Source organism: Nannospalax galili, unplaced genomic scaffold, assembly GCF_000622305.1.
Source record: "Nannospalax galili isolate Female #2095 unplaced genomic scaffold, S.galili_v1.0 scaffold85, whole genome shotgun sequence".
In the NCBI taxonomy this organism is placed as follows: Eukaryota; Metazoa; Chordata; class Mammalia; order Rodentia; family Spalacidae; genus Nannospalax; species Nannospalax galili.
In genome coordinates, this window is record NW_008358866.1 from 6,936,059 (window position 1) to 6,959,305 (window position 23,247).

At 39.9% G+C, this 23,247-nt stretch overlaps 1 protein-coding gene and 1 non-coding gene across 6 annotated transcripts in view; one reads left to right on the forward strand and one right to left on the reverse strand.

Moving 5' to 3' along the window:
• Positions 1 to 23,247, forward strand: part of Cdk14 (cyclin dependent kinase 14) — a 633,917-nt gene that overhangs the window by 47,846 nt on the left and 562,824 nt on the right. The gene's annotated exons all lie outside the window — the stretch shown is intronic.
• Positions 6,626 to 6,694, reverse strand: LOC115068325. The gene has a single exon (XR_003847692.1). It is a non-coding gene; the product is annotated as a small nucleolar RNA SNORD2 (small nucleolar RNA).

Genomic DNA, 23,247 nt, shown 5'->3' on the forward strand with positions numbered 1-23,247 from the left:
GAGAATAACCACCCTTCTGATCTCAAAGCCTCACATCTCTCCCACCTTCCAGACAGAATATACTCATTCTGCTCAAGGCCCATGTTTCATCCTCTAGAGTCCAAATCTTTGAGGAGGATCAGGAGATATTTAAACAGATCTTGAAAACTAAGAATTCGTTAAAATTCCTTTGTTGGAAGAAATTGTTGGAATTAGGCAATGTTTACAATTAGAAAAATAATTTCTTTATGTTCTATCCTATGAAATTTCTGCCCCAAATAAATAGGAAATAGACTTATAATCATGGCAGAGGAATGGAGACTTAGTGCACTATTCCAGCTTATTTTTAGTCAGAAAAATGTTATAACATTTCATTGGTTCTCAAATCTATGACTGAGGTTCCTGGAAAACCCACACTGAAGGAGTCTCAGTTGAGAAAGTTGAAACTTAGTAGGGAAATATGGATGTCAAACTATGCTGGCTATTTAGTTGTGGTTTTAGCTTTCAACCTACCATTTCATACTTTGTTGTGTGACACTGGGGCTGGAACTCTGCAAATTATGCTTCTCAGATTCCTCTGTTAGCTGGATCCCTGTTCTTTTCTGGCAGTATAAGGCACTGGTGAAGACAGAGATGTGGGAGGAAGCAGGGCAGCAAGAACAGACACTACTGCTCTTTTCAGCTCCTGATAGAAATGTCTTGGGAACTTCTGGAAATCAGGAGACCAATAGCCAGTTCAGGTGAAGGAGAGAGTTTATTCATGCCAGTGGGCTGACACTTGGCTCACTCCATAATGGTGCCAGCCCCCAGCTCAAGTTTTTAGAGAAATTTATAGTCAACTCATATGCAGGAGTTTAAGCATTACTTATGTAGCATATATATGTGTGTGTGTGTGTATGTGTGTGTGTGTGTGTGTGTGTGTGTATGTGTGTGTGAATGTGTGGTAATTAAACAAGTACTTACACAAACACATGGTTACAAAAGATCACAAGAATGTAGCAGTTTGGCAAACAAAGATTCCATAAAAACAACAACAACAAAAAACAACAAAAACAACAACAAAAAAAAACCCCACAGGGGTGGTTGGAAGGCAGATTCCTGTTTACCTTCCTCATTCTTTTCTTATTTCTTCCTATCTTATCTTGGGGGGATTTCATGGTTCAAAGTTCTTTGCAACCATTTCATTGCCCAGGAAATTTCCATTGCTACCATAGAATCTAGCTGATACTTTCTTTAGGAGCTCTCAGTAACAGTGTTGCCTTGACCCCTCAACCAAATGCAAGCAGCAGTTATACCATGTTTTGTTTCCTTTCTTAGGGCCCTGTTAGGAGTGCCTCCTCTGAACACCTATATCTAGTAATTCCGCATCTTCCTTTATGTTTCTTGAGCCTGGTAGCTGCTTTTGACAGCTACTAGTATCTGCTTATCCATGTCCCATTTTCACTTTTGGGTTCCCCAAACCCCTATGACCAATTTCCTCCATTAAATCCTTGCATTAAAAGACCTATTCTGTGAAGTTTTTGCATTTCCACAGACTGAAACAAGAATTAAGATTTCTAGATACAGTCTCAGTTTTAGTGTTGATGACATTTTGTAGTCAATTTTTCCCTTTTTTGCAATGCGATAGTCAAACTAAGAAACCACTGTTTTTCTCCATCTGGTCCTTTATCCAAATGTTGAGTATCTTAAGTTTTAATGCTTATAATCAATGACTTCATTTCATGGGTCTGAGCTCCTGCAACAGGCCTCTAGTATCCTCCTTCTAATGGTTTCTGAAATGCAGACATTGCATTGTATTGAGTAATTTTGTTTTGTTTAACCAGAGCATTGAAAAAAATCTGTCTCAGGGCTTGAGAGAAGGCTCAGCAGTTAAGAGCACTGGCTGCTCTTGCAGAGGACCCAGGTTTGGTTCCCAGCACCCACATGGCAGCTAACAACTGTCTGTAACTCCAGTTCCAGGGGAATCCAATGCACTTTTCTGACCTCTGTGGGCATTTCATGATATGAGTGTACTTACATACATGCAGGCAATACACTCATACACATAAAATAAAAATAAAAGTAATAAAAATTTTAAAAATCTGTCTCCCATATCAGTGGGCATGCCTGCTGAGTTACTAGTGTTGCTGGTTCTGGCTGCCTGAGCTCCTGCCATTGAGCCTCTTCCTCACACTGCACAGTGGCCTCTCTCAGCAGTGGGAAACTCCATGCTTGGACTGACTTCCCCAAATCTTTTATTTTATTTTATTTTATTTTTTTAGTTTTCCCAAGAATTTTATTTTTACTTTGCCATCTGCTTTATTTCCCTTTTCTGTTCCTATGCTCTATTTCCCTCTTTTTCTTATTATCCCCAGGTGGAATGATGGATAGTTTGTGTATATTAAAATTTGAAGCACTTGCTGAGAAGGTATATCTGCTGAATGCCTTTTATTTCACATAAGAACCACATGAGGAAGTATCGTTATCCGATGAGTATGTTATAGACCCAAGGAAAACAGCTAGTGATGTCATTAATGGTGCTTCTGTTTTTCAAATTAATAAATTGATTAAGCCTTTCTCCTTTTATCAGAAAGGTTATATGTTTCTTTATTATGTGCTTATCTTGTTGCACAGTTTGCACAGCACTGGGTCAGGCAGGTGCAGTGGAACATGGCAATGGAATAAAATGACCCAGCTCTTGCCTGTCTTGAAAGATCTTACTGTTCAGCTGGGGAGACATGAACCATATATTGAAATGAAAAGGAATAAAAATAACTGTACCCTGATGTAGAAAGTGCGCTTAAGTATGCGCTGTGGGGAAGATAATAATGGTGCTTCCTGTTCACAAGCTCTGAACATTTTATGCTGTCTTATTTAGTATCTCCAATCCTTGTTACTCTAGTTAGTTACATTTTGCAAGTGATGAATCTGAGGCTAAGATGTTAACTCACGTGCCTAAAGATATACATCAACAGAGTGACAGAAGTTAGGATTTGAACCTTAGGCTCGCCTCAGTCTAAGGATTATAGCAGGTATCAGTGACAATTATCTTGCACTTGTGACTGTGCTTTGTGTGTGTGTGTGTGTGTGTGTGTGTGTGTGTGTGTGTGTTCTGGATGTTTCCTGTTTGCTCCCTTTTCCATCCTGCTCTGAGGTCTGGGTGGCTAACCTATGTGGATTTCACCAGTGAACACCTGTATGTGGTATCTTCCAGCCAGGTTTGACGAGTGAGAAGAATTCAAGAGATCAGAGGGCAAGTTGAGGATAATGTGGTGTGTTTATTCCTCCTGCTCTTCTCTGTTGAGTTAGTTCTGTAGCTCTGTGTCTGTCTTTTGCTCCTCTTCTCTCCCATCTGTCTCCTCTCCCATATATGCCCTACTTGGATTGCAGCTATCCTCTCACCCTTTGACCCTTCCAGCACCATATGTTGTTAGTGTTTATCCTGCCTACTATTTCAAAAGTTGTTGCCGTCAAACTTAGTTTGAATTTATAACCAATTCGGGTGTATCACATTTTCCTATTAAGACTCTGACTGGTATGGGAAATCATTTCAAGACTCTCCCTCCTATCTGCCTTCCTGTTCTTCTCTTGTCCTTTCCCAGTATGTCCAACATTGAAGGTAAGAAGGCTAAGATATGGTCTCTGCCCTCAAGGAACTGATATCAGTTAACATTTGATTCAGAATAATGCAAATGAACCCAAAAGGAACTTAGAGAGCAAAGTGACTGAAGTGAGAGAATCTAGGGCTGGGGAGATGGCTCAGTGAGTGGGTAAAGTGCTCGCAGTGCAAGAATGAGGACCACAATTTGGATCCCCAGAACCCATATAAAAGCTGGTGGGCATGGTGGCCCACCTATAGTCCCAGCACTTGAGAAGCAGAGACAGGGCAGCTCCAGAGCAAGCTGGCTAGCTAGCCTAACCCAGAATTGTTGAGCTGCGGGTTCATTGAGAGACCGACCCTCCAAGGTGGAGAATGATGAAGAAAGGCACAGACCATCAATCTTCAGCTTCCTCATACACGTGTACATACACATACAAGCATGTGCAGAAAATTTGAGTATCCAATGTATCAAATTGGTTGATAGTCTGCTGAAAATGCAGATAGCAACTCACAGGTTGGTAGCTTGTTCTTGCTACTAAGTATACTATCAGCCAAATTTTTGAAAAATTCATTTTCTTTGGTTAACTTGATAAAATGTAGAGAGTGTAAATTCCTTTAAAATGAAGTAACTAACTGCAGTATTGGTTTTCAGAACTCATTTCACTAGAAAAGGTTCACCCTAAAAGGTATCTTGATTGGTGCCCCTGGATTTAGAATGTGGATGAAGCTTGGGAAGTTCTATCAGTTTTTGTTTCTAAAATTAATCTTGTTAATTTTAAGTTAATCTTTTGGAACAAGTTTTGGCTTGTAGAAATACTGTGCAGATAGTGTTTTTGTATCAGTCCTTCCCTTCCCACTTCACCCAGTTATTAACATCTTAGTATGGTACATTTATTATTGATGAGCCAATATGGATTCATTATTGTTATCTAAAGTTCACCTTAGGGTACACTCTGTTGCATACTGTTAGGGGTTTTGACAAATTTGTGACGTACTTTGACCATTAACAGTATCAACAAAATAGTGTTAGTGTTCTAGAAAATTCCCTGTGCTCCTGTGGTGGTTGATTTTAATGGCAACTTGCCACAAATTATAATTACCCAAGTAAGTAAAAATTGTCCTGATTGCCTTAATTGATATGGGAAGCAAAATTGTGGGCGGTGCTTTCTGGTAGCAGCCAGATTAAAAGGGGCATGGCAGAAAAAAAAGATTTGCCTTTTGCTTTCTTGGCCTTCCCTCTCACTGCTGAGTTGATTTATCCTGTTGCTGCTGCTGCTGATTCCTTTGCTGACATCATAGCCAGTGTTACCAGGCTTCTATCATTGACTGAGGATCAGTGGCTTTTTAGGAACCTTCTAGGTGTTTGCCACCAGATTGGGATTGCTGAGGCAGAGAGCAATCCCAATCCCTACAGACTGAGCAACTACTGGGGTCTCAGCCTCTCCAGAGTGAGATAGTTACTGTGTGACTCCTCCAGCTGCTGAGGCTCCACCCAGCCTCAAGGACCAAGCAACTACCAGGTTCTCAGCCCCTCAGCTGTTGTTACAATTTCAAAGTAGTGCTGATAAATTCTTTAAAATTATTTTTTATTGTTGTTTTATGTGTATGTGTGTATTGCCTGCATGTAGGTAAGTGTACCCATGTTGTGCAATGGCTGAGGAGGACAGGAGAGGCTGCTGGACCCCCTGGAACTGGAGTTATGGACAGTTGTTAGCTGCCATGTGGGTGCTGGGATTTGAACCCAGGTCAAGAGCAGCCAGTTCTTAACCACTGAGCCATCTCTCCAGCCCCAGATTCCTTTAATATATAGTCATTTTGTCAGTTCTGTTCCTCCAGAGACCCCTGGCTAATACAGCTCCATCCATTTAAAATATATTTTTATTGGTTCTTTGAGTATTTCATACAGTATATTTTAATTATACTCAGACCCCTCTTCCATCTCCTTTTAGATCCATCCCCACCTTGATAACACCACTCATTTCCTGTTCTTTATTTTTCAAAGGCCTATCGAGTCTCATTTATGTTCCCTACATGCTCTTGGGTGTGAGTCCATTCCCTGTAGCCTAGTCAGCCTAACTGGTGTCACTTTAAAGAAAATTGCGTTTCCCTTTCCCAGTGGCTATCACTTTTTGCTCCCCTCCCTTCCTCCACCCTATCCATGCTGGGGTTTTTTGTTTGTTTGTTTTTCTTTTTTTTGGTCGGGGGAGCTTGGGCTTGTAAAAGTCTTGTGCATGCTCTCATAAGTGCTGTGGGTTAATATGTGTAATTGCTCTGTTGTGTTTGGAAAACACTTTCATTGTATTCATCTACTAACCCTGACTGTTACAGTCTTTCTGCCCTCTTTTCTGCAATGCTCTCTGAGCCTTGGGAGGAGATGGTTCAGTATTGGTGTTGTACAGCAAAAGACACCATCATTTGAGTGAGGAGGCAGCCTGCAGAATGGGAAAAAATCTTTACCAGCTATATATCTGATGGAGGGTTAATATCAAAATATATAAACTCAAAAAATTAAACATACAGAAACCAAAAAACCCCCAAAGAAAACCCAATTAAAATCGGGGCAAGAAATTAAATGGAGATCTCAAAAGACAAAATGGAAATGATTGAGAAATATTTAGAACAAATGTCCAATAGCATTAGCCATCATTGAAATGCAAATTAAAAGTACTTTGAGATTTCATTTTACCCAAGTCAGAATGACTAAGATCCAAGAAACAATGACAAATGCTAGCAAAGATGTGGGGAAAGAGCAACACTTATTCACTGCTGGTAGGAGTACAAACTGGTGCAACCACTATGGAAATCAGTGTGGAGATTCCTCAAAAAGTTAGAAATAGGTCTACCTTATGATCACTCAGGTCTTTTGCAAGAGCAGACAGTACTCTTAACCCTTGAGCCATCTCCCCAGCCCCGAAAGTATGGTACATTTACACAATGGAGTATTATTCAGCTGTTAAGAAAAATGAAATCAAAATTGAAGGTAAATTGATGGAATTGGCAACAAGCATCCTTTAAAAATTCTTTTTGATTTGTTTTTGTTTTATTTTATATTTTATTTTTTTTCCCAAGTGAGCAGCAAAGAATATTCTCTTTATTTCAGGTCAGTTCTGAAAGGTGACTGCCATCATTTCATTTGTTTTTATTTTATGTGTATGAGTGTTTGGCCTGTATGTATGTAAGTGCTTCTGTGCTCACAGTGCCTGCAGAGTTCAAAAGAGGGTGTTGCATTCTCTGGAACTGGAGTTACAGATGGTTGTTAGCCACCATGTGGGTCCTGGGAAATGAACTTGGATTCTCTGCAAGAGTAGCCAGCACTTAACTGTTGAGCCATCTCTTCAGCCCAACAACATTCATCTCGTCCTGAGTGAGGGGTAACCCAGATACAAAAAGAGAAACTTTACATATTGCCAGCCCCCTCCCCCCCAACTGATCTTCTGACACTGATCCTCCATAACTTCGCCTTCTTAGAACGTCATGTGTTTGGGGTTATATAATTCGTAATCCTTTCAGACTAACTTTTTTTGTGTATGTGTGTCCTTTTGAGACAGGGTCTCCATGTAGCCCCAGCTGGCCTGGATCTCACTATGTAGAGCAGGCTGGCTTCAAGCTCACGGAGATCCAGCTGCCTCTGCCTCCCAAGTACTGGGATTAAAGGTGTATGTTGCAGATTGGCTTCTTTTACACAGTGAGATACATTTAAGGTCTTGCATGTATTTTGTGGCTTGTTAATCCATTGGAAAAAAGTCTCTGAGTGATATACTTTTGTCTCCATCCACAGTTTATCTTTCCACCTGTAGACTGACATCTTGATTTCTTCTAGGCTTTGACAACATGAATTAAGTGGTCTTATATAGGGTTTGTTGTGGAATTGAGTTTTGGGTAGGTGTCCTAGATTTAAGATTCAAGTGGACTATGGAAAGGAGTATCAGTTTTTTTTTTTTTTAAAGGAAAATATGTAATTTTTGTCTCTCCCAGTATTCATTTCTTGACTTGCGGTAATGGCTTGGCTGATCAGACCAATCTAGCACTAAGGCAAAAATGTAATATGAGCAGGTAGCATGGGAAAGGAAGTCTTTTTATAGTAAATGACCCATTTTCAGAGGTGAAGTACAGTTTTTAATCTTGCAAAAGAGCTTCTTTGAACTAGTCAAAGCCATAGGCAGATATTAGCTTCCTTGCCAGTTACTCTTAGGCTTAGTTAACTTATTAACTAATCAGATACTTGTGTGTAAGCTGAGAATTAGAGTTGATATAAATACTTATGTGCTTTATAACCATACATGAGCAATTCCTTTCCAAGTGAGAGCTCTAAACACATCACACTTGCGTATCTAGAGCATGATCACATCTCTGGGATGCTAATGTGGCTGTTGTTTGCTTTTGAGTATGAAAAAGGGCATTCATTCAAGCCTTCCTGTGGCCATTAGTAGTTTTGCCAGTGGGTCTGACATCCTGGGACTTTGCCACCCTTTCTTCAGAGAGGTTGACTCATGTTGAAACACACTTAGAGTTTCTGTGATCTGTTAAGTCTGGTTCATTGCCTGTGGTGCTGAGCCAGAACACATACATTCCCATCTGAACACCTAAGTCTGACTGGTCCAGCAGCACCTCTTCAGCTTTTTTGTGTTTTAGAGAATACCAAGCCCCTTCTGCTGCCTGGCGAGCTTATGAACATGGATTAGCCTATCTTTTAAAGCTCTTAGAGCTCTCAGGGGAAAGTGCTCTGCAACTTCCAGGCATAATTACTGGTATATTCCAGCTGGAATAAGGCAAAGTGCACTCAAGAAACCAAATGCTCACCCATTTCCAGGGCCTCCATTTTCTTTCTTCAGCAGGCTGATTTATCTTAAATGTGAAAGCATTGGAGCTACACTGGGGGGACGTTTAAAAGTATTATCCAATATTCAGTCATAAATGTAAACTTATTGTTTTGGCATCTGAACCTCAATACATCATACACAATGGCCCAGAATCTTCTGGAACCTAAGTTGAAGGGAACAGGTGCTTCTCACTGTAGTTTGTGAGAAGGGTTCAAAACATCTTGAGCTGATAGTGCCTGGTTCCTGGGAGCATTTCAGTGTACATTGCTGCCCATGAGGTGAGTGACAGTGAGTGACATTGAGGAACAACTTTCTAGTTTCCTACAGTTACTCAAAATCAAAGAGGAAGTTTTTTTTTTTTTTTTTTAATGTTTGTAAAACATGACTACAGTAGTGGAGAGAGTCTATTTTGTAGAAAATAGCTTTGGCTAAGCATAATATTTCACAGCTTTTAGAGATTTACACCTCCTGCTGACATCAGCCAGGTCATGCCATAGAGAAATAGATATTAAAAAAATGTTTTCTGGGGCCTGGAGAGAAGGCCAGTGGTTAAGAGCACACTGACTGCTCTTGCAGAGGGCCCAGGTTTGAATCCCAGCACCCACATGACAGCTAACTACTGTCAGTAGCTCCAGATCCAGGGGAGCCAATGCCTTCTTCTGACCTGCAGGCATTCATGACAAGGGTGTACCTACTTACATGCAGGCAATATACTCATACACATAAAATAAAAATAATAAAATACTTAAAAAACGTTTTCTAACAAATACATTTTGTTGATGAGAAATTGATACCATAAACACTTAGTTGATTAGAGAGCATTTTCTCATTTATTCAACTCTTCATTTTGTAGAATTAGGAGGCTATCATAGTTCTGTAAGCTGAGAATCCTTATTCAGCAGTCTAAACTGTTTTCTGTAGTAAGGACTTTGTTTGCAATTTGCTTTATTTTTGTTTCTTGTGTGAAATAATTTTTCCAAATATTTTGAGGGAGTATTCATCAATTTCTTCCTTTGTGTTTTTATTTTCTTGACAGAACCTTCAGTAGGTGATGCTAGCAATTTAAACTAGGGCTTAAAGGCTTAAAGGTATAAAACTGTGGTAGTTATTCTGGCATTTTAATCCCAGCAATCAGGAAGCAGAGTCAGGCAGATCTCTGTAAGTTCTAGACCAGCCTCATCTACACAACAAGTTCTAGGCTAGTCAGAGCTACATAGTGAGAACCTGTCTCAAAAATAAATGTGATAGTTAATTTGAATACCTTTAATTTTCTAGTGCAATGATGGTAGAAATGTTCAAGATCCATGTAAATTTTCATTGCATGTTTTTCTAGACCTTTGCTCTGTCTAATAATGTAGAGACTATACATTTATTACTATCTAGTATGTGAACTGAACTTTTAATTTCAGTTCATTTAGATAACCACATGTAGCCAGTGAATACTTCACCAAATAGCACAGCTCTAGGGAGCTATTCATCTTTCAAAGCTTATCTTAAGTTTTATTCTAATGTCCTGCTAGGCTTAACAACTAAAATAATTTTATTTGGCTTTGTTTTGAGTCAGGGTCTTATATAGCTCAAACTGACCTTGAACTCACTATGTAGCTGAGAATGACCTGCTTCTGCTTCTCATGTGCTGGGATTATAGGTATGAGCCACAGCACCTAGCTTAGAATAAAAATGTTTTGAGTATCTGTATACTTCATGAAGCTAAGAATGTCACTGACTATTTAGTTTTTATCATATAAAAACTCTGTGAGCTCCTGTTATACTGTAATAAAACCAAGGCCCATAGTGCATAGATAACTTGACCAGGATCATAGATTAAGTACATACCTTCATACTTTTTTTTTTTTTTTGGTCTTTTTGAGACAGGGTCTCCCTGTAGCCCAAGTTATCCTGGAACTCACTATGTAGACCAGGCTGGCCTTGAACTCACAGAGATCTGCCTGCCTCTGCTTCCCGGGTGCTGCATACTTTCTATTTTTGCTACAAGGTTAGTTTTGGTTCTGCTGACAGGATCACTTGTCAGCCACTCTTAATTATTTTTTTTTTGATTTGCTTATTTTTATTTTATGTGTATGAATGTTTTGCTTGTATGTATGTCACTGTACCACGTGTGTGCAATGCTTGTGGAGGCTAGAAAAAAGTGTCAGTGGATCCCCTGGAACTGGAGTTAAAGATGGTTGTTAGTTGACATGTTGATGCTGGGAACCAAACCGGAATCTTCTGCAAGAGCAGCTTGTGCTCTTTACCACTGAGTCATCTCACCAGCCCACTGTCAACCACTCTTAATTTATGCTTTTATAATACTTTCTTATGTTGATTAGATTACAATTTTTCTATATTGTTATTACCTAATAAGGGGATCCCATATCTGCTTATGTTCTTCCCTCTCCCGCTGGTTATTACTACTTACCTCATTTTTGTCTCTGAAGACTTCCCCGAGTTCACAGAAATGACATCATATACAGTCTTGGCTACTTCAGGCTGCTGGGTAGCTTAATGTTCTGTACTTGTGGTTTGTAGACAGTGGGCATTTGTTGCTTACAGTTCTGGAGGCTGGAGTTCTGAGATGCAGTAACAGCATGGTCAAATGCTAGTGAAGATGCTCCTCTGGTTTGTGGAATTCTGATCTCTTACTGTGTGTTGACATGATGAAAGGGATGCTCTTGTCTTCTCCCCCTTACAAAGTCATTAATGCCCTTCTGAAGGTTCTACTCTTATGATCTTGTCACTTTCTAAGAGCTCCATTTCCTACTACCATCTGACTGAGGATTAAACTGACATATAATGGATTTAGGGGTCTGTAGCACAAACTTTCAGATCATAGCATACACTAAGTGTGTTTTTGTGTGTCTGAGGTCTTTTATTTATCATGTTTTCAAGATACATGCATATTGTTGCATGTATCAGTTTTATATTACTTTTAATGGTTTATTGATGCACATGCAGATGTTCCATGTTTTGTTTATTCATTACTTGGTAAAGATTTAAGTTATTACCTTTTTATGATTTTAAACAATTCTGCAATATACTTTTACACAGGTTAATATGAGAGAATGCAGTTATCTTTTGCCTGTGTATATTACTTGGTCAGAGGTTTTCTCTCTCATTCTCCCCAACAAGGTCCTGTCTTGTTATATAGTCTTACCTGTCCTGGAACTTGCAATGTAGACCAGACTAGCCTTGAATATTTGGTGATCCTCCTGCTTCTGTTTCCAGAGTTCTGGGATTCCAGGCATGTGTCACCTTGCCTGGCCAGAGGTACTTCCATTTTGGTAAATGTGATTAGTTCTTCTTTCTCTCTGGTGGCTTCAGTTTACTAGTGAATCAGGGTTACAGTGAACTGTAATTTAAGACAAAAATAATTAAAAAACAGTAGTATATCAGTGTTTTAAATAATAAACACTTCTGGATTTCTGCTGACACTGTTAAGCATTGGGAATTTAAGCAGATGCATGAAAACTTAATTCTTATGCCTTTCTTGATGTTTTTGTTTGCAAAAATATATGGGTTGTTTATATAAGAGGCATTCTCAGTGTGACCTGGACAGCAGGAGTCCATAGTTGCTGCGAGACTATCAGCTGAAATAGCAGACTGTACTTTGAAGTATTCAAGAAATCTGGGGGAAAATCTATGAGCTCAAAGCAAGACAAAAATCCTTGTTAGTTTCTAGTATTTTTCTGTATCTTACTGTGTTTTGACCCTAAAGGATCAGGCTGCATGACTCCCTGCTGATCTGTCTGCAGTTTTCAGGCAGTGTAGCTTCTTTCTTGTCAACAAATGGACATTTGTTGCTGAAATGACAAAAATGTGAAGTTGTTTTAAAAATATAGTTTAACAATTCCGTATGTTTCCAGAAATAACCTTATTAAAATAAGGATATGATGAACTTGGCTCTTTAAAAATATTACCCTGAATTATGGGGCGGTTTAAAAAAGAAAGGGAAAAAACAACACTGCACACTTGGAAATTTTGAATTCCTATGTTTTATCAGGGAGCTTATACAAATAATGACCTGTGGTAGAAGTGAAGAAAAGAGCCCTGGAATGGTGCAGAGCCTGTGGGAAAGTTCCAGTTGTTCAGAACTAGCCCAGCCATTTGAAGCCCTAGGAAGGGTGGAATTCTGGAGCTGGTGTGCATGTGTGCGTGTGTGCGTGTGTGTGTGTATGTGTGTGTGTGTGTGTGTGTGTGTGTGTGTGTGTAAGTAAACCTTTTTGATTTCTTTTTAATAGTAAAAATAAAACTTTTATTTAAAAATTATTTATTTTTATTTTATGTGTATGAGTGTTTTGCCTGCATGTATGTGAGTGCACCCATGTGTGCAGTGCCTATGGAGGCCCGAAGAGGGCATCAGAGCCCCTAGAACTGGAATTACAGATGGTTTTAGTTACTATGTGGGTGTTAGGAATGGAACCTGGGTTCTCTGCAAGAGCAGTCAGTGCTCTTAATCACTGAGCCATCTCTCCAGCCCCCCACCCCCCCTGGACCTTTATTATTTTAGAATCCTGTAAGGAAATTCTTGTGCAATAGATTGAGTTTAGAGTTTAGATAGTGTTTTCTGAGAAACTGAGTCAGGAATAGAACCAATAGAATGTACATACAATTTTTCAGGATGGGAGTTGTTAGATTGGCATATGTGATCAGGAGCTGAGTGTCCCACAGTGGATATCTGCAGACTGCAGAGATGGGGAAACCAGTGGCTGCTCAATGTAAGAAACTGAACTCTTGGACCAGGAAGACAAAGAGGACCAGTGATACAGTCCCAGCCCAAGGCTGAAGGCCTTGAAGCACCCCAGAGAGTTGCTGCTACCAGTCTGCACTGAAAGACTGAAGAATCTGGGTTCTAGTGTCTATGAATCATGGCTACAGTGGAAAATGCACCTGCCTAGGAAACATGGAGCTGTGCGTGTCTACAAGCTTCCACACTTTCCCACTTCCATTCTGTACCAGCTTTCAGCCTATGAGCCAATGCTTACATGCTCCAGGCAGGTCTTTGCCACTCTTTGCTGTCCCATGTGCCATTTGTTTCTGGAACACCTCATAGACACACCAGAGGTGTGCTTTACCATTTGTGAATCTCTCAGTCCAGCCGGGTTGACAACCAAGACTAAGTACCACAAAAATTAATATCGTGAATAATGTAAATGTTTGATCTATTTAGAAAGTAATAATGGTTTAAGTCTGTAATGAAGGATTGATGTGTAATCATTGCAAGCAACATTTATTATGTAAAAAATGGAGAAAGAATAGCTGGGTGGCTAAAAGCATGTAGATCCCTCTTCAGACTCCAGTGTCAGACACTTGCCTCTCACTTACTGGGAAACTTACTTAATTTCTTGATCCTCAGATTCTTCTTTTGCAAGATCAGAATTAATAACTGTGAATACATCTTACTGTGAGGCGTGGGTTTATTAAGTATACACAAAAATATCTAAATCAGTACCTGGTACCTGATAAATTCACACTAACTGATAACTTATATTTGTGTGTTCCTTGTACTGTGATATGGGCAGTAGAAAGATAAAAGAATCTCATATGTCCAAATCCTTACATATCAGCATGTAAAGGGACATGTATTGATATGTTCACACATCACCATACTATAGCACGAATAGGTCCATATTTTCTCAAAAAAACCATTCTTATCAAATTTCTCGTGGGAAAGGTTATATGCGCCCCCCCCCCCTTCTCTTTCAGAAGTGTGCTGAGCAGGGTCATGCAGTGCACAAGTCCGGGGGTACCTTCACAGACAGTTAACATGGATCATAGTCCCTGGAGGTGTGAAGTGCACAGCCTGCACAGCCTCACAGCCTGGAGGTTGGTACCTTCACAGACAATTAACATGGATCATAGTCCCTGGAGCTGTGAAGTGCACAGCCTGCACAGCCGCACATGGAGGTCGAAGTCTTGAATTTAGCTCTCTGTCGTGTTGTTAGAAGTTCTTTGGAATGTGTGCTAGTCTTATTGATGAAGTTGTGCATTTACCTAGATAGGATTTTTGAGCTGCCAATATTTAAAGCAATCCTGTATTTAACCATGTGCTTTCTGTGACAGTGATGCTCCCTAAAACTCATTGCTCGCACCCAAGTTATTTAGACATGCCTCATCAGCATGAGTCATCTAGTGACTGGTTGGAAGAATTTCTGATCCTCATGGGCTTGAACTTCACTAAACATTCTTCACTTCTAAGTCTGGCTTATGTTAACTAAAGCCATAGTTGACTGTGAGTGATCCTCATGCTATCTCTTGAAGGTCTGGGAGGTTAGAATGTGTTGATGCTTCTATGCAAGAGGCTGTTCCAGCTGAGCAGCAGAGTTGGCTGTGCCAGCATCCGCTCTGTGTAGTTTCCGGCAGCTACAACCACTGCCTAGGAGCAGGGAGAGAGTCCTTCTGTGTGGCTGAAAGCCTAAATGTCTGCTTGCTGGAGCTGTGTCTGGAAGGGGTATTAGAACTCCTCAAGGAATAAAAACTATATTGAATTTCAACGAAGGGGGTAAGAAAATTGACACTATCCCACGAGGCCACTTCTCTTGGGAGAGAAAGCTTATGCAGTACACTGTTTGCCCTAGCCGAATTTTGTAGGTACTTTGAAGAACACTTTCAGCTTGGGATTCTAAGTTTGAGGGAAAAAAAATAACTAAAGCTTTGGGGTGATTATGAATTTATGAATTAGGCCACTAATTGTTTATGTTCAGGCTTATTTTTCCACATTTTTGTGGGTGAGAAGCAAATCTGATGATTTACAACAGGCATTTATGACTGATGTAATTCATCATGAGTTCCTTTTTTTACAGGTGAAACGCCAGGCCTCAGGAAGCTAAGTAACTTGTGGGAAGTCATGATCTCTGGGTGGGAGGACGTGAACCAGCACTTCAGCCGTGTGATGCTCATAAGAATAAATGCATGAAAGTCACAAGAATAAAGTTAAAAACAAATGCAAGTCCTGCTTTGCTTTCTTTGCCCTGAGCCAGGTACCCTTGAAGAAGGTAGACCTGTCTGGGGCCTTTAAAATCTGTGAGGTTAAGATGATTTCTCATTTGAACACTTCTTTGGTGTGGTGTGGAAGGATACTCTTAAAATGCCTTTCTTCTTATCAGAGGCCTGACCTTGGGCAGTGAATTAACCTCTGTGTTGCTCCCTTCTAATTTGTAAATCACATTAACTTTCTCCAGAAATGGAAAGATACTGGGAACTAACACTTGGACTCCCAGCAGTGCTTGGCTGGGAGTAGGTGCCAAGCAGCCATGAGCTGGTAGGATTGCATGTTGAAAGTTGGCTTTTAATTTTTTAATACCCATATATGAGAGTGATTATCTGTAGAAATGGGTAAATAGTCATCAACTTGTGACCTTACTCATACTAAGAGTATTAAAAGGGGTTGGACAGGGTGGCACATACCTGTAACCCCAGCTGCTTAGAAAGCCTGAGGAAAAATCACAAGTTCAGTGATAACTTGGGCACAACAAGGAGATTCTTGTCTCTGAAAAACAAAAGTGAAAGAGTAGGAAAAGGACTGCAACTTACCTTTGCCTAGGTAATCATGGGGTTGAATCTGGATTCTTCTACTTTCTAGGTTGGGGTAACCTGCCACCTGTTCAGTTTGCACTATGTAGAGATATGATTTATCTCACTGTGTAAATGAGAGAGGAATGGAAGGGAGACCTACCCTTATCATCCAGTCGAATCAGGCAGATCCTTTTTGAACACCTTTCTGTTGAGTGCAGTGACCACACTTTAGAGTAATTTGAAACACACACACACACACACACACACACACACACACACACACACACACACACACACACACAATGTTCAGTTTCCTCTTGAAAGCTCTTCTTTTTGATACTTTTGATACGGGGTCTCCCTGTAGTCCCAGCTGGCCTGGAACTCACTGTGTAGACCAGGCTGGCCTCAAACTCACAGAGATCCACCTGCCTCTGCTGGGATTCAAGGAGTGCGCCACCACACCCGGTGAAAGAGCTTCTTTATGTTACTCCCCAACTTTTCATAATCTCTCTCCATATAAACTGTACCATATTACTTTACTTGGTACATATTTTCTTGAATTGCTTAAATCACTCATTATATATTTTGTTTTTCCCCATGGGTAAGTACATTTTGAGAAGAAAGCATTGCCTGTGTAATCTGCCCATCCTCACCTCCGTACTGAGGGGTCTGGAGTTTCTCAGGAGGAGACTGTTGGTGTTGCTGGAGTGGGTCTTCTCCTGCCAGTGTGTTCAGAAACTTTATTTTCCAGCTTTCTGCTCTCCTTGGCACTTGTTTGCTATCATCAATCCCTCATTATTAGGGGTGTCAGTTTTTGGTCTTGGAAGAGAAGTTGTAGTTCCCTCATCTCCATTTTCTTTTTGATGCAAGAAACTGAAATATTTGTGGGCATTAAATTCTTATTAGTAAAATTTCTGCTTAAAGTTTTTGGGCATAGTCTTATGTTTAGTCTCTGTCTCAAAAGTCATTGGACTTTTAACTTGAGGAAACCAAAATTCTATTCAGTTTGATGGCTCAAGAGCTCCTTGGTGATACTTGCATTATAGTACCGCCCTCTGCAGAAAAGAATTGCTTTGTGCAAAGTATGTTTACAGTTGTAGAATGTGAAGCAAATGAAAATTATTTACCCTGTCAATCTGGAAATTTTTAAAAGATAATATTTTCTGGGGCTGGAGAGATAGCTCAGCAGTTAAGAACACCGACTGTTCTTGCAGAGACCTGGGTTCGAATCCCAACACCTACATGGCAGCTAACAACTCTAACTCCAGTTCAGGGGATCTGACAGCCTCTTCTGACCTCCACGGGCATTTCACGACATGGGTGCACTTACCTACATGCAGGCAATACACGCATACACATAAAATAAAAAAAATATAAAAAGATAACATTTTCTAAGGCTAATACTTACATTCTATTTTTTTTTTGCATTTTACTTAAAAACTTGATCTTTTGCAAAATAATGGGTTTCATTGTGATTTTCTCATACATATATATGATCATTGCACTTTGTTCATATTTACCACCTTCTTAGAAACTCTAAATCGGTTTTTCTCCTCTCACATTGCTGTCAGCAGTATTTAGAAAATATTCACTCTGTTGTGCTCTCTATAGAACATGATGTGATGAGTGCTGGGAATATAAAGATGAAGGACACAGACTTGGTGTTTTCCTTGTAAGAGTTTATAATGTACTGGAAAGTAAGTTAAAAATGAAATAATGGCCAAGAAAGTGGTAAGGTCAGCTATATTTCTAAATTTTACTAGTAGTCAAACTAATGAATGTAAAAAAAATAGCTAAGATGTGATGAATTGTTGAAACAGGTCAGGATGAATCTATTTTCCCATGATTGTTTACATTTGCAACAATTACACTACCTTATTTCTCCATAAACTGTGTCAGCATAAGATCTGAGATACTTTCCTGCAGCCATTTGATGTCTACCACATATAAAATCATTGAAACAGTTTTAAATTTCTGTGTGCAACAAATCAAGATAAAGGACACACAAAAAAAACTCTTCTGTCAATTTAAGATTTTAAGTAGAGACAAGCTTCTCTCCTGTTCTGTTTTCATTAGACAACAACCAACTCTGCATTCAGCTGTACCAAAAGTTGTAAGCCATTTACTGTGCACTGGGTACTTATCTGATGATGGCAACCTCGGTCATTAGGGGAAGAATCACCTTCCCAAAGGCAAAGCAGCTGAGCAGACAGAGCAGGTAGCCTCTTCAAGCCCTGCCTTTCCACCCACACCAGGATGATCACATGTATGCTCTACTCACGCCCAATATGAAATATTTTCTTTTCCTTTATTTTTATTAAAGCAGAGAATGTCTACTCACAATTTAATATTTCTGTTCTTTCTAAAATAATTCTGAAGCAAAAGCTACTCATTTTAAATAAAAACCTGGAGTTTTATTAATAATTTTCTTTTTTATTGTTTCATGTCAATGTTAAATTAAATTTTAAGTTAGCCACACTGTAATGGGTTTCTTTGTGACTTTTCTAGTATGTCTTTATTCTTTGTTTTGTTCATCTTCTTGCCCCACTGCCCTCCCTCATACTTTCTCCCCTTGTCTTGATGGCCCCCTTCCTTCCCTAAGTGGTCCCCCTGCTTTCATGTCACTTGTGTTCTGTTATACTTCTTTCCCCTACTTCTTTAAAATCTCCTTCCCCCCCTTCCTCCTTCCCCCTCTCCCTTTCATCCTTTTAAAAAAATTAATTTTGATTGGGAATTCTATTTTTTAAAATATTTTATTTATTAATTTGGTTTTATGTGTATGGGTATATTGCCTGCATGTATGTGAGTGCACTCATGTTGTGCAATGCCCATGGAGATCAGAAGAGGGCGTCGGATTCTCGTGGAACTGGAGTTACAGTTGTTAGCTGCCATGTGAGTGCTGGGAATTGAACCTGGGCCCTCTGCAAGAGCAACCAGTGCTCTTAACAGCTGAGCCATCTCTTCAGCCAAAGTTTAATTCTTTTACATATCTTTTCCACCATGTATAACAGCAGTTTTTAAAGTGGAGTATACATGTAGAAGTTCTTGAAGAGGCTCAATTATATGTTTATAGGAATCAATGTTCAGATCTTTAGATTCAGTATGTAAAAATTCTTAAAACTTCCTAAAATGTATCTCTTTGAAAATGTATCTGGGGTCAAGAAATATGTCTTGCTCTTCTCCTCCATTATATTAATTTGTGTCCTACTGTTTATAAGCAAGTATAACTTCATCTTTGTACTGACATAATGTGGTACATTGTTCTTTAGTCACAAAACCTTCTGACTGCCAGTGAGCAAGTTGTTAGTCCCCATGTGGGTGCAGGGAACTGAACCTGGGTCCTCTACAAGAGCAGTCAGTGCTCTCAACCATTGAGTCATCACTCCAGCCGCTCCTTACTTTCTATTTTCATGTTCTACACACACACACACACACACACACACACACACACACACACACTGGGGAAATCTGAGTAAGATCACTGTGTTGTGTTGATGTCTACACATACATACACACACACACACACACACACACACACACACTGGGGAAATCTGAGTAAGATCACTGTGTTGTGTTGATTATAGGCGCGCACGCGCTGAGCTCTCAGGGTCCCAGCGCGCACTCCTGGGCAGTGAAAGCTCCTCCACTACTGAGGTCTACTCAGTCGATCCCGTCCCTATTTCACCCATATACCTTCCTCAGGATGTGAGGTCCACTGGCCACTTGGACCACACGGGAAGCGTACGAGGGACGGCGAAAGCCAGGGTGTCTGTGAGTCGGTGACGGAGGAATAGCGCCCCCCAGGGGAGACTGGATCACAGGATTTAGTGTTACAGCTCAAGACAAGTGACTCAGCTCAGATCTCAGTGATTCAGCTCCAGCTCCAACTTTATTGGGGTAAAACTCGGACTATTTATAGTGTGGAGACAGTAGAAGAAGCCTTAGCTGATAGGTTCCAGGGGGATCCAACACCAGTGGCCTCTGAGGGTGCTCACATGCATGTATACACACACACACACACACACACACACACACACACCTAAATTTTACATAGGAGAGAAAATGTGATTCTGTCTTTCTGAGTCTGGCTTTATGTTCTTTATGGCTGAATAAAATTCCATTGTGCATATATATCATATTTTCTTTGTCTATTCATGATGATCTAGGTAGGTTCCATATCTTGGCTATTGTGAATAGCACAGCAATAAACATGGATGTGCAGGTATCTCTGTGGAATGCTGACTTGGAGTCTTTTGGGTATATATATCAGATGTGGTATGGCTGGATCATATGGTAGTTCTATTTTGTAGTCTTTTGAGAGCATGCATGTAAAGTGCACCACATATGTGAAGTGCCCACAGAGGCCATAAGAGAGCTTCGGATCCTCTGGAACTGGATGATTCTTTGCTGACCTGTGGGTGCTGAAAACTCAGCCTAGGTTCTCTGCAAGAGTAGCCAGTGCTCTTAACCACTGAGCCATTTTTCCCAGTCCAGAAAGCAAGGGGACAACTTTTAACCTCAGTTACAGTCTAAGTTGGTAATTAAAAGTATAACACAAAGCATTACGTGGACTTGGTGGCTTATCAAAAACAAAAAAAGACATGAAATTGGGAGTGAGGTCTGGGGGTTGGGGCATATAAGGGAAGTTGGAATGGGGAAGTGGGGAGAAAAATACCATATTTCATTGCAACCATGTATGAAATTTTCAAAAAAAGGAAAACTAAAGTACAGTACACAAAAAATGACTGCAGAGGAACTTCTCAGTAATGAGGGGAAATTCAGGTTTCTGTGTATTTTAGATACATTATCCCTTTGCAGAAATGTTGGTAGAAGAGGAAAAAAAAATAGGAATTTAGAAGGATGTTTTCTGGTATGTGCAATATCAAAAAAGTCACACATATAAGAATGCCTGCACTTGCAGCTTTCAGGAGCATTAGTTGGACTAACAGCATTATAGGCAATTCTCCTATGGCCGCATGCTGTCTTCTGCTAGTCCCCTTTCCTGTCTGTGTGTTCCTTTCCAGCAATCAGGACTTATTCTCAGTTGCCGAGTGCTTTGTAGAGCCTTTCATTTTGGATCCCTGTACCTGTTCCCTCTGCCTTGAGTACAGCATTGCATAGCTTACCTCTTGTTTTAGTTCCAGACTTAGCTCAAATATATTTTCTCTAAGGGGAAAAAATCTTTACCTTGAAGGAAACACTTCATAAACTCTGGCTTAGGTTGGATTTGAAGAGATAGACAAGAGCTGGGCAGGGTGTTACACACCTGTAGTGCCCTTGTGTGTGAGGCTGTATTAAGAGAATTACAAGTTGAGGCTAGCTTGGACCACTAGTGAGACCCTGTGAGAGTACTGTGAAAGAGGTATGTGTGGGGGAAGTGGGGGTGAGGGTGGAGTCATAAGGACTGTGAGAGCATGCGTGAGAGGGGAAGACGTGTTTATATCAGGCTCTGGAAATGATTCACTGCTGTGGTTGTAACTCTGTGGCTCTCTAAGAAGTTACTTAGTGAACTTACCAGATAGACCGTAGAAATAAGTGGGTGCACATGTCTGCTTTGGGGTGACTCATCACACATGTGAGTGTGTTAAGAGCTCTGAGAATTTGTGTAACAAATACGTCAACTTTGATCCAGTCTTTCTCAAACTTCTTTAATCATGGAACACTTCTGTCTGAGAACATCTGTTTCTATCTTGAGTATTATTTGGTGTTACACAAAATCTACTTTAGGAAAATGTTGCCTGAAAACATGGTTTTGATTAATTAGAGGAAATATCTTTGGAAGGAATATCCTAGACGTAATGGAAATGCCAGATGTGTTTGTCCATATCTTGGAATAGACTCCATGACTTGGCTTCAGTATTTCAATATTTACTTCATTATCAGTGGATATTCTTTAAAGCTAGGTTTGACCTAATTACCACATAGTCCAAGCAGAAGAAATGCAAATTTTGTATCACAGTCTCTTAGTATTTTTTTTGGAAAAATTTCAAATGCATGTAGAAGTAGAGAGAAATTGTATAACTCAAATTCAGCTGTTATCAAGATTGCACAATATTATTTATCATTTTTTGCTAAACTTTTTTTTTTATGTTTTTAAGACAGGGTCTCCCTGTAGCCCCAGCTGGCTTGGAACTTGCTGTGTAGACCAGCCTGGCCTTGAACTCACAGAGATCCACCTGCCTCTGCCTCCTGAGCGCTGGGATTACAGGCGTGCACCACCACACCTGGCAAAGATGAAAATATAAAACCCACGCTGGCTTCGAACTTCATCCTCTTGCCTCTGCCTCTTCAGCATGTCTTACTGGTGTGCTCCACCACAACCAGCCAAACTGTTTTTAAAGTATAATGAGAAACATAATTTTACTATTAAATTCTACTGTAGATGTTTTTCTTTGGGTTCTGAGGGATATTGAGAATTGAGTATGTCCACATGAATGTACACCTGTATTTCTCTGCCTCTGAGCTACCCTGCCCCCAGCCTCAGCAAACAGCTTCTTCTCAGCAAACATTGCTTTAGATTATCTCAATAGTATTGTTACACCTACCAAATCATGACTCCCCAGTTATATGTAATATTCACTCCCTATTTAAACTTGAAAAATAAAAATATAAATCATGTACCATAAAATTCATGCTTTCAATGTACAACTCAGAAATTTTCATTGTATTCATAAAGACTTGTAACCATCACCACTATCTAGATACCTAAACTCATTAGCAGTCACTTTCCATTTTATTCTCTCTCCTCTGCTTCTGTTTGTGTGTTTGTATGTCCTTATTGTGGTCACTGGGTGGCCTATTGTGACTGTATCCCTTTATGCATACCACATTTTGTTTTTCTTTTCATCTGTTGGTAGATATTTGGGGCTGTTATATATTTCGGTTGTTATGAATAATGTGAACATTCAGTCTCTGTTGACATGTGTTTTCATTTCTCGTGCATGTTACTAAGAGTAGAGCTTTTGGGGCACACAGCAACTATATATATATCTTTTAGTGGAACTGGCAAGTACTTTTGAAAAGTGCATGCTGGACTTTACATTCTCACCAGCAATACCAGAAATTTCTACTTTCCCCATGTTCTTACTGATACCCATTGTTTGATATTAGCTGTCATAGTGGAAGTAAAGTGTATATGGTCTTGACTTTCATTTCTGAAATTATTAGTGATTAATCATGTTAAGATTTTGGTATTGATCATTATATGTCTTCTGTGGAGAAATGTCTGTTCAAGCTAGCTTTTCAATGCATTGACTTTATATTATTGACTTGCTTTGACTCTGGATGCTAGTCTGACATTAGAATTAGATACATGTGCTGCAAAGTTCCCTTCCATTCCTTGCCTTGTCTTCTCAG